Below are 12,680 nucleotides of genomic sequence, written 5' to 3'. Positions count from 1 at the left end.
GACAACCCCCATAGCCCTGTAAAGCATTTTTATTTTAATAGCTGGTATACGACCGTAATAAAGCTTGATTGATTGATATACCGGTAGTGACTTTTTGATGCAATTGGGCACCAGGTATATCAATAATTCCATTCTCTCTCAATCTGATTTTTAGTTTAGATGATTAAAGTAACACATTTAGAAACTTGATCCTTATAGTCAGAACTGTGATGAGCTAATAGAGAACAAATCACAAATAATTAAACTATAGGGCCATTTTTAGTAGGATTCTGCTACAGTATCAAATATAGATGAAAACATCAATGTATTCAAAACTACAAAATATAGGATTAGGATAAGAAAGTCAGTTGTGGACAAAATCCAATACATCAGTTATGCCAACTGAGAGGCTATAAAATATGGTGGAAGCCCCCTATGCTGGCACAATACTCCTGATATTCTGTCCATCAACCCAGCCATTCCACTGCTGAAGATGTATTGGTAAAGGTGTGGACAGCAAGAGGATGAACATACTTATACCAGATCCTAAACCTCTTCAAGCTATAGCTATACTCCTGAAGGCATAACTTTGCACCTGCGCTGAACCTGGCACAGGAAATTTCCCTTCTATTGACTTCAGTGGGATGGGAGGGAGAATTAAAAAAATAGCTGTCTCTGTATCAATGTTCACGCTGCCCACCTCACCAAGACCAAGCATAGGATGTGATAGAACTCAGCACGCAATCAACATTTTCTACCACCTGCATATAAATCTCACAAGGAGACCATAACTCAGGTGATTGGGCACATAGTATGACCCAATGCTTAGAGCTCATAAAGTGGGACTTTGCTGAGAGGAAACTATGGAGAAAAGGCACTTTTCACACCAGGGGAGCACTTTAACAAAACAGCTTGCTCTCACAACACACATGGCCCATGGGAACTTGAGCACGCTGTTAACACTAGGGCCCTAACAGGTAATGTGCCTTGGCCTCTGGACATGAACACCTAACACCAAAATCTACTCCAACAAGTGAGAGTGCCACCTCACACAGGTAAGCAAGGGAACGGGAACAGATCCCATATTGTATAGATGCTGTGATGGTCATATGTGACTGATCAGTTATAATTTTGATTAAATTTATTAGGAAACCAGCTGCAGAGAATCCCAGAATTAACCTTAGGTATGGTAGGGGTTTATATCGCTGTTATTTTGTAAGAAAGCTGGTGTTTTAAAAGTTGCACAGTCACTTGTGGAGGAAATATGAGTGAAGGGAAAAAGGAAAAGGGAAAACATTATGATATGTTCATTCAGCAGGAATTAAGATTACTTGTAGTCCCAAATACAGTGGTGCCTCGCTTAACAAACGCCCCGTAAGACAAAATTTTCGCTTAAAGAAAGGATTTTTCTAGCGGAGGTTGCCTCGCTAGACAAATTCATTTTACGAAAAATTCGTCTAGCGAATCGCGGTTTCCCATAGGAATGCATTGAAATTCAATTAATGCGTTCCTATGGGCAATTTTTTTTAAAAAAATATTCAATGCATTCCTATGGGATTCGCTAGACAAATTTTTCGTTATAAGAATAGACCCGTGGAACGAATTAAATTCGTCTAGTGAGGCATCACTGTACATACTCACTACAAACTAGTGAAGAGTTAGGCATGCTTGAGAACTTTTGATTTCACTGCTCTCTCCTCCCTTGTTTAAAGAAAATCTGAGGAAAATATTCTAAACACCTTGAAGAGGAATGCAATTCCATTTAAAAGGAGCTGTCTCTAACTTACCTGTGCAATATCACCCTAAATTCCATGAACATAGGTAAAGGTAAAGGACCCCTGGACGGTTAAGTCCAGTCAAAGGTGACTATGGGGTGCAGCGCTCATCTCGCTTTCAAGCCAAGGGAGCCAGCGTTTGTCCACAGGCAACTTTCTGGGCCAGCATGACTAAACCACTTCACAACAGAACACTGTGTCGGAAACCAGAGCGCATGGGAATGCTGTTGACCTTCCCACCGCAGCGGTACCTCTTTCTCTACTTGCACTGGTATTCTTTTGAACTGCTAGGTTGGCAGGAACTGGGACACAGCAATGGGAGCTCGCCCCGTTGCGCAGATTTGAACCTCTGACCTTCTGATCAGCACAAACATATCATACGCTTGAAATGGAAAACACAGCACTTTTAGATGCCATTACACGAATCACTAACAGAAATTAAAGCATTGCTAAAAATGCTTATAATTTAAGAGGCCCCCAGGATACAGCATCGAATCAATCAGTTAATCTTTGTTTTTTAATAGCTGAAATGACACGGTATAACTGCAAGCTTCTTTCAATAGGGGGTCCCATTCTAAACTATTATACTAATGGAAAGACAATACTCATATATTAAAATGAATTAAACATAGTAAATAATTCATTTTTCATAGAAACTAGAAATGTGAGTGCAAAAGATTTCTGGCTTTAAAAAAAACCTTTACATTTTGAATAATAATCTGGTATCTGGGCTACACTTAAACTGCAATGTATCCTTCCTGATTTTGGGAGGGTGGCAGGTATAGCTCCCCCCCCCAAACTATATGATGTAAATGGAAACCTCTATGATGTAAATGGAAACCTCTATGGTTTCTGAATACTATTCTTCTCTGTATTTAGTCTTCTATATAACTGCAAAAGGGTAAATTTTTATTAGGAAAGAATTATCTTAGGCAAATATGAATGAAAAAGGATATATATGATCTTTATCATTCTGCACTATTTTGGAGCCGAAAGATTGACTAGATATTAACACAAATGGGTTTAAATGTGAAGCTGCCATAAAAGCAGGCACATAAATGTAATTCTCCCAGACGCTATTTTGATGCACATTTTTGATTCCATGAATATTTTATGAAATGGCCCAAACTAAAGCCATATAACATTCCTGCATTACTGATGCCTGCGCCCGTAAGCTACAAACATTAGAGGCATGATTGAATGCATTAAAATGAACTCATTCAGCAGCACATTGATTACTTGAAGGCAGGGGAAGAAAAAGAAGAGTTACCCCACTTAAGAAAACAGTACACAAATTTGAAGTTTACAATACAGAAAAATAAAGATGGATGATTGGAAGAATGTGATATTTAATAAGTAAATAAATGCAAATCTCTCTTAGGTCTGTATGTAACAAACTGACATTAATTAGGTCCAAAGATTGCTTCAAGTATTATTCAGGTAATTCAAAACGTCGCAATCTGTAAGATGCATTGACTGACCTGTTCTAGCTCCATGTTTCAGCAATATCGAGAGAAACTAATTATTTCCTTTACTGCTAGACTTTACATTTTGCAATGAAAATAACGCAGTTGAAAACAATGGTGTAAAAATAATCTGGCATGTCTATGTGGCACATTTGTTCAGCAGCATTATGATAGAAAGCACATTTAATTTTATATTGTCCACATTGTACTGGAAACTTTAATAGAAGCTAAAATTGAGAGAGAGCCAATAACATTTTATTACAATTTTAATCTATATTTGGGGAAATAAGCTACTATATGGTATGTAACAGCTCTAAAATCTGTATCTGGTGGAATAAGCTGCTACACAGTACAGTACTGACAACACACCTCTTTACGCTGGCTTTTGACACCTGAGGTGTATATTTTTAGAACCCACCTTATTTCTGCGATTGTAAGTTACTTTAAACGGATTTTAACATTGCGTTTTAATCTGCTGTAAAGCACCCAGGGACCTTAGTGTGAAGAGCAGATAATAAATTATAATAATTATAATAATACAACACAGTTCTAAAATCTGTTAGCAAAGAGAGTTACTAGCATCCTTGTGCTTAAGCACTCACCTGGTAGCCATAGGCAAGGAGGAATTGCATGCTGGCATCTACCAAAGGGCACACAATGAACATAGAAATGAGGTGAAGGGTAAATATTATATTAAATAGCTAAAATGAAAACTACAAAGCATTACAATTATGCTTACATCTTTGAGGATGCCAGCAACCCTATCAGCTACGAACATGATTCCTAAAGCTGGAGCTCGGCCAGTACACCACACTTTCTGCTTCCTATGGCATATGCTGATTATTATAAATCTTTAAAATCCTAGCAGAGGTGGTCTAGAGGCTTATGAACTGTTAGGGTGTTTGGGAGACTGCCAACATAGATAACTTATAAGACTAGAATATACTGTCAATTCCAGGTGTTAGCATGCTGTCAGGGGATTGTTGTGGCTACTCTTGAGTAAGGATGCTCCAGTCTGCTCTGTCTTTAAGAGCTTTATTGTGCATATTATTTACAGCGCAGAGACATCAGAAAACATGACTGCCTATTCTGATTCAGAACCCGGCAATGGCGCTTGTCTGCTCTTGCGCCAGCATAATAGTCTGGGAACCCCAAAACGTCGCCCTCTTGCCCTACGTCTGCGTGCATGACCCAATGTGGGCGCCGGAAGGGGCTGCGTGCCTTCTCCCGTCCTTTGGCTGGAGCGTTGCAGAGGCTCCGAAACCTCGCTGCGCTGTCCTTCCTCCTCTGGCCAGCTGGGTTGGTGCCGAGGCTCTGACACGTCTTGGAGCCCCCTCTCCACTCCGCTCCATTCCTCATTCCCTCCTCCTGACCTGCTGATAGCGCTGTCGCTGGGCGAAGAGCTGGTCAGGATGACTGGGGGAGGGTCCCTGTAGGGAGTCCCCCTGACACATGGGATCAGCAGAAACCTATCATAGAGATTAAGATTCCCACATGGTTCCATCTCAACATATAACTTAGATGTGAGGAAACTTAACATTTTATAAAAGAAACAGAACTAACCTTTTAAAGCCCCCTGGCCCACAGGTTTTGCAGGCATGAAAGCAGCATTGCCACATACCATAGAAATCTCCTCAAAATCACAATACTATTCAGTGATTTGACAGCACAGCAAGCAGGTTGGGTAGTCTATCCTTCCTCTGTGCTCAGCTTCCTCCTCCAGCCCAAGCACAGAAATACAGTAGGTTTGTTGGGGGAGATACAGATTCTCCTATACTATCCCCTGCAGGCTAGTAACTTGTGTGAGCTTATTTACAAGTAGGAACCAACAGTGAACTATATCATCCTGATTCAAATTTAATGCAAGGGCTTGAACTCAGTTTAAGTGCTTGAGATATTTACATTCTATTTGGCCTCTTAAATTAATTTAGTATAGTTAGTGGCACCAAACGTCCCTGCGTACATGTTTTTAAAGGTGGATGGGATTTTAGAAAGCACAAAGTAAGTACAGTATATTGCCCAGTTCTTCCTATGGTTAATAGCAAGCAAGTCTTATTACCAAATGCACTGGCGTTCATTTTGCCAACACTATTAATAGTTTCAAATTGAGCTAACAGCCCAAATCACGAGCAAAAATAATCAGAAACTCAATATGTATACTCAAGTGTATACTGCCTAAGCTCATGAAATAGAAGCATACTACAAGATTTGCAAGAGAGACTATTAATTAATATGTTGCCAGACAAGAAATTATAATCAGGAACTCTGCCATTAGAAAAGGGAGACTTGCCTGCCTGACATCTACTCCAATGCCATTTAGACACGACGAGGCAAAGCCATTTATTTTCCCAGGCCTTTTAATTCAATTTGATGTGTTTTATCTTGGCCAGTTTTGTTTTTTGTTATACAGTACTTATTTGAGTTTACTGCATTTACTATATGTTATTGGCCTGGCTTATACATCATGCTAAGCCAGACCACAACTTAGAGGAGACACATGAGCATCCAGGTTTAGCTGTGCTGAACAAACCACAAGCTGTAAATCATTGGTCAAAACTTAATTACAGCTCATGATTATTGTGGAGAAAACTAAACAATGAACCTGGATTTGGACAACATGCCAACAGGGAAAAGATGGGGCAGGGGCAAAGCACTTGCTCTTCTCCAGGATCCTGCACATTTGCACTAAGTTGTGGTTTGGCTTAGTGTTTTATTGTGTCTTTAATTTTTTGTATGTTGGCCTGCAAATTTTATTGAACTATGGGTTATATTTCCTTTAAAAAATGCATTTTATGTCAGGGCTAGTTTTGTGGACAAAAAACCAGTTTATTCTGGATTCTATTCTGATCCTGATCTGATTTTAGGATGTATTTCAATTGATTGCCTGATTTTATGTTAATGTGTTATACATTTGATGTTAGCTGCTCTGAGCCTGGTTTTGGCCGGGGAGGGCGGGGTATAAATTAATTAATTATTATTATTATTATTATTATTATTATTATTGCTTTGAATTACACAGGCAAGCAAGGTAAAGCAGAGCAAGCAAGTGGCAAGTACGTATATGTACTATACCCACCCAGCCTTTTCTGACTCCAATGCTGCTTAGACTGGAGAACTGGCTAGAGAATTTGATGCTTTATAGGGTCAGGTGAAATCCGATTGGCCCCTTATGTCACTTGACAGTTATAGGTCAGCAAGTAACACTCAGCTGCCTTGGTGACACTCAAACACTTCAGATAGCAGGGCAGTAGCTCCCTCTTCTGGTGATCTGCCAAACGTTTAAGAGAGTAAGACATCTGGGGTCTCACTGCCAGAGTATTTGTTTGAGATACCATTTGACTAACTTCATTGCAGATGCAGACCCAGCCATTGTAAAATGTAAGAATTTAGCTATACATTCCAGCCACCAATAAGTAATATTAAATCCATTTTAATGAACCAGAGGGAACTTTAAGGCTTAATTCTATTAAAATCAGTGTGACTGCAAACGTTTGGCTGGATTGTTTCCAAGATTACACTTGAATAATGTATAAATAGATATAAAAAACAAGAATCCTAGCTACACATTAATTCACCGTACAATTATTCTACAGACAATCATTTATTCCCCAGACAATAATTCCATAGCTCCAATGGAAAGGGCATCTCTAAAACCAAGGTCTCCTCTGCAAAGAACTAACAGTAACTTTGCCTCTCCAAAAGTTTGTTCTGTTTAACAAGAACATTAGAATCTAATGCAGCGTTCCAATGCCTTGCGAAGCTTTGAAGCAAAAAAAGTTTTGGGGGGTGAAAGCAGATTTGAATGAAGCTTCATCTCAGTACTACTCATTAAACAATAAATAATTAAAATACCACAGAAACAGACAGGTAAAATACAAGCAGCGGTGTCAGTAACAGACTTAAAAGAGAAATGTAGAAAAATGAATTTTAAAAAAGCAATGAAATAATTCATTTGAAGTTTTAATAAATTTCAATTGCAGCCTTGTTTAAAGATATATTAGACTTTAGGGATGGGACCTAATTATGATCCAAATGGGCACCTGAATTTTTTAAACAGTGTTTCCTTTTCAGAAGCTGTTCCTCCAGACCCACAGACTGCTTTTAAAATTCCCTTGACTTCAGAAAGAGGCGTGGGCCTATTGCACAAGAGCAATTCATGGAGAAGCAGCCCATGGGGCCCACATGATATTCCGCCCCAGGTTTCCTTTTGAATTCAGTGGACTTGAATTCAGTGGACTTCATGCTTTGGACGTTCTGCGGAGCAAACTTCAGACCAAGAAACTCGACAAAAGTAAAGAGAAAAGAGCATGCTGTGTCTATATTTTTTCAACCACAAGACCTTGAACTTTAGTGCTTGAGACCAAACATACATTTATGATGAATGATAGAAGATTTACTTTCATTTCTAATATTATGTATGCATTGATATGCATATAGTAGACAAGAAAGCTAACATAATGGTACCCTAATAATCAGCTCAATCACGATCATTTGATATTGTTATTGTATTATATCTATGACAATGAGGAGTCTCCATGATAGGGAATATTCAGGAGGGAAGAGACTGTGTTACAATGCAGGACAGATAGACAGCAGGGCCATTTAGAGTTTTATTATCTTTTCCTATGATAGGAAGGAAGAAATGGGGGAAGAGACTCAAGAGGATGGCTCTTGAGGAGGAGGCCGAGGCCACCTGGGCTTCCAGCGAAAAGAAAAACACTTCGGTTGCCATGAATGCCTGCAACTTGGACTCAAACTCTCAGAAAGGCAAGAAGTGGCTATGCTTATTCCAGAAGCAGCAGAGATTAATGGAGCAGCTCCCCATCAACACACATACACACGAGCTGCCCCTATTCCTTCCCTTCTGTCTTCCTTTCCACTGAAGGCAGTGCAAGGAAGTGAGGAATATGAGAGTGTATACTGATGGTGTGGTAAAAAAAACAGCTTCCTTTTTCATTTTACCTTTCCCTGAGAAACGACAAGGTAATGCCTCCCAAAATTAGTTAGCTCATCAAAGCAAAGCCCTGTCAACCAATTTTACTTTGTCCTCGGCCAATTCGTGATTTGTATTGATTTGATATAGTGTTTTATTGCATGATTTTATTCCTTTTATTGTATACCGTCCTGAGAGTCTTGCACTGAAGAGTGGCCTATACATTTAGTACATAAATAGTCTCTGCCTTCCCCTGTCTAGGCTGTCCCTGTTGATCATAGGTTCCCACTTTTCATTTCCTTGCTAAAAACCAGAGGCACACCAAGCAAAGATTTTCACATACACACAACACATAATTTTACTTCCTTAGAAGCAGGAAGGGGGGAGGAATATAAGCCTTGAAGAAAAAGGGGACAACTTGTACCATGTATAAGTTGATGGCCAGTGAGAAAACGAGGCTGAAGGAAATGCTCATGTATGAGGTAAGTGCAGAAGCAACTCTGAAACAGCAGCATCAATGGAGCTGGTGAACACAGGGCAAACTTTTGAGATTGTGGGCTAGGGAGCCCAAAGTGGTGATCAGGGTTCATGTATCAAGATGATAGGGTTCATGTATCAATAAGAACTAATTACAAATGTAAACCACTATTATCAGCAGTAGTCTTCTTCTTCTTATTTTTGTGTGTGTAATGGCTACTCGTTAAACACAATACCGTAAATCGAACTGAACTGATTAGTTAAACCTCTGACTACATGTCACCTATCTAAGATATTAAACTTAAAATGATAGGTGTAATGAAAAAGCTTCATCATTAAAACTGCTACTGTTTTCCTATATTTCTAGGATTTTTGACAGTAAGTTAAAAATTATAAAAACAAAAATAATTACAAAATACTACAATTACAAAATACTACTAAAAATGTGTGTTAGCCAGAACGCTGGAAAGGTATTCATACAGGGCTAACTCAGCTATACTTGCTTGCATCTAAATTATTTGTTTAACAAATGTTTACACAAAGTCTTATAAAAAGGGAAATTTGTTCTTGTTTTTCCCCCTCCCTAATATTAAAACATAAATATATAGTTGTAACAAAAAGCCAAACAGTAGTATAAGTAAATGCAGCATGTTCCAATTTCCACTATAGTTCAGCTGCATGCATGTATGCATTTTTACCATAGTTAACAACAATATGACTTTTGTTCATCAGCATACATATCATTTTGTCACATAGGCCTATTTGTAGATTTCATCATCCTATTCATTTAAATTGAAGATACAAATAATCAATGTGGAATCAATTCAAGCTAATAACTGTCAGTTCAATACCTATAGCAATATATTATTTCAGTGTAATAAGATTACAATCTTTGTATGGGAAGCAAAACCCTGTGCTTGCATAGAGATGAACTGAATTATCCAATAAGTATTTCCATCAGTCTGCTCTTCAGACTTGTCATTTTGGATTTATGGGTGCTTCCCTCTGGTCATGGAATGGCAGGGAATTGCACCAGTCTCCAAAGACATTCCATATTAACATACTGCAGGAACTCTCACATTGACCTCTCAAGTCAAACTCCATAGACTGATGAAAATGGTTTTAACTTTTAATGCAACTAGAACTATGAAACTACTGCTGACCTAGTTCGCACATAACACTAAGCCAAACCGTGGCTTAGCTTGGATGTGCGCGCACATGGACTCCCAGAGAAGAAATCATGCCTGCTTTGCTCTTCCTCTGGTCCAGCTGCTGCTGTGACACTGTGAGCTAAACTGTGATTTGGCCTAGGGCAGGGTTCCTCAACCTCGGACCTCCAGATGTTTTGAGACTACAATTCCCATCATCCCTGACCACTGGTCCTGCTAGCTAGGGATCATGGGAGTTGTAGGCCAAAAACATCTGGAGGGCCGAGGTTAAGGAAGCCTGGCCTAGAGTATTATCTGAACCTGGGCTCGTGGTTTGATTCATAATAGACAAACCCCAAGCTGTAGCCAAGGTTTGTTCTATTGCTAACTACAGTGGTGCCTCGACTTACGAATTTAATCCGTTCCGAAGGCACCTTTGTAAGTCAAAAAATTTGTAAGTTGAAAAACGCCATTGGAAACGTGATTTCCCATAGGAATGCATTGGAAACGGAAAAATTCGTAAGTCGAAGCAACCCTATCTAAAAATTAGTAAGTCGAAAAATCCCTATCTAAAACCGCTGCGGTTTTTTTCCAGATGTCGAGACATTCGTAAGTGCGCGGCCATTACCCCCATTTGTAAGTCGAAAAATTTGGTTGTCGAGTCGTTCGTAAGTCGAGGTACCACTATATTCATGCTTTGCCTGCAGTGAAACAAATCAGGAGCCCAGGTTTCGGTGATGCACCAAGTCAACCAATTTCTTTGCTCACAGCAATGCAGCAGCATGCCTCAGAAGGAGTAAAATAGCTGCAGTCTTCCCTCTGGGAGCTCACATGTTCATGCTGAGCCATGGTTCAGCTCAGTGTTACGCGTGAATTGGGTCACTGCATTTTGGTGGAAGGCTGGTAACAACTTTCCAAAGTGAAAATGTAATTCTAAAATAGGCTTTGATGAGGCCACATGTTCCTAACAGCAAAATCCTATGCCCATTTGTAAGTTCCACTGAGTTCAGTGGGACTTCCCATCACACAAGCATATACAGAATTAAAACATTTAAAACATTGTCAGAATATAAATTTGGAAGTGCATTACATTGGCACACAATACTGTACTTCCCTACAAAATATTACAGTAATTTCTTTGCTGCCAATAGGTACACTTTGCTGTCAATAGGTGAATTAATTGAAGACTATTCCAAACAAGACAGAGTAGCATGACTGATATGAGACTAAAGTCTGGATGCAATTGCAGTCCTCTTTAAGACTCTGGTTTGTAATTTTGACTCAGACTCCAGCCTTATGTTTAGGTGTTAGTTGAGACTAGGTTGAGACTATGCTCATTAAAGGTAAAGGGACCCCTGACCATTAGGTCCAGTCGTGACCGACTCTGGGGTTGCGCGCTCATCTCGCGTTATTGGCTGAGGGAGCCGGCGTACAGCTTCCAGGTCATGTGGCCAGCATGACAAAGCTGCTTCTGGTGAACCAGAGCAGCACACGGAAACACTGTTTACCTTCCCGCTGTAGTGGTACCTATTTATCTACTTGCACTTTGACATGCTTTGGAACTGCTAGGTTGACAGCTATGCTCATTAGAGATGTCCAATTTGGCCATGGTGATCCATGTCTTAGTTACACATCCTGACCAGACTAATGCAATGTACTGTGAATATGAGGATAGCTCTGAAATGCTTCCAGAAACTATAGCTGGAGCAGAATAAGGATTTTCATTAAGATCGCACACACACTTGTTAAAATAGCTAACATTGACTTCTGGTTTGTTTCTGGGATGAATCTAAAGACATCCTAAATGGCTTAGTAAGAGATAATTACAAGACTGCTTGTATCTGTATAAATCTGCCCAATCATTAATTTGTCTGAATAGGCTACTATTGCATTTTTTTAGTTGAGATTAACAGGAATGAGAAAGGAAGCCTTTCCTGTGGCCATCCCTAGACTGTGAAATTCTCTCCCTAGAGATGCTTACCTCACCCCTCATTTCTGGCTTTTCACTGCTGTGTGAAGTATCTGGCCTGCAATATTATTTGTTTTAAAGTGTTGCTACTATTTATATTGTTAATATACTATCTGTTCTTTTGGCATTTTTATTCTGTGAAAGGGCACTAACATCTAAATGAATTCCATGCTGAAATAAACAGATCTCACTGTTATGTAGACTATTGCAAAGAAAAGTATACTGAAAGGAGTAATCTATATGGAGTGCAATAATTCAGATTCCTTCAATCATTTCCTACAGTTAAGTCTTGTAGCTGAATTCCTTTAGCTTTTATTAAGTGAAGGAATCCTACAGATGCTCCAGCCACAAATTACTCCCTCAGAGCAAATCAGAATTTTCCTACTTCTATTTCACAATGCTTCACTTTCCTGTGAAAATAAAATGTTATTAAAAACAGGTTTGATGCTTCTTCCAATCAGAACATGCTGAACACCACTGCTATTTTTCAGTAAATGGGAGATGTCTGAAAACCTCTGTAGCCTTCTTCTGAACAAGGTTTCATTATGACCTTTGGAATGTATCATTTTTTAGTATATCATGCAATGTTGCCATAAATATCTTTAAATATTAAATTATCTTTCTCATACCATGCATTAAAAGGAGCTTTTAGTGGTTAATAAGGGTAGAGTCTTTGAAGATATTAATTATTATATAATTTTATATAATTTTATATAATTTATATAATTAATTTTATATAATTTTCTGAAAGTAACTTCATTTTTTGATCTCTGAAAGGTGAAACAGTTTAAAAATGAAACCAACGAAAATCAAGTCTGGATCAGGTTTTCCATTTTAAAGAATTCTTTAGCCATAACTCAACAGAAATATGTGCAATATTGCCACACACTAATCAATACAAGAAAATGTGAACTCTGGAATTGTATAAAGGGC

The 12,680-nt window shown here is 38.9% G+C and overlaps 1 protein-coding gene across 4 annotated transcripts in view; it reads right to left on the bottom strand.

The window, feature by feature from the left end:
- Positions 1 to 12,680, bottom strand: part of TTC29 (tetratricopeptide repeat domain 29) — a 165,222-nt gene that overhangs the window by 61,213 nt on the left and 91,329 nt on the right. The gene's annotated exons all lie outside the window — the stretch shown is intronic.

Source organism: Zootoca vivipara, chromosome Z1 (genome assembly GCF_965207765.1).
Source record: "Zootoca vivipara chromosome Z1, rZooViv2.hap1.1, whole genome shotgun sequence".
NCBI lineage: Eukaryota > Metazoa > Chordata > Lepidosauria > Squamata > Lacertidae > Zootoca > Zootoca vivipara.
The sequence above is the reverse complement of the archived record's forward strand: the minus strand, read 5'-3'. Positions and strand labels throughout refer to the sequence as shown.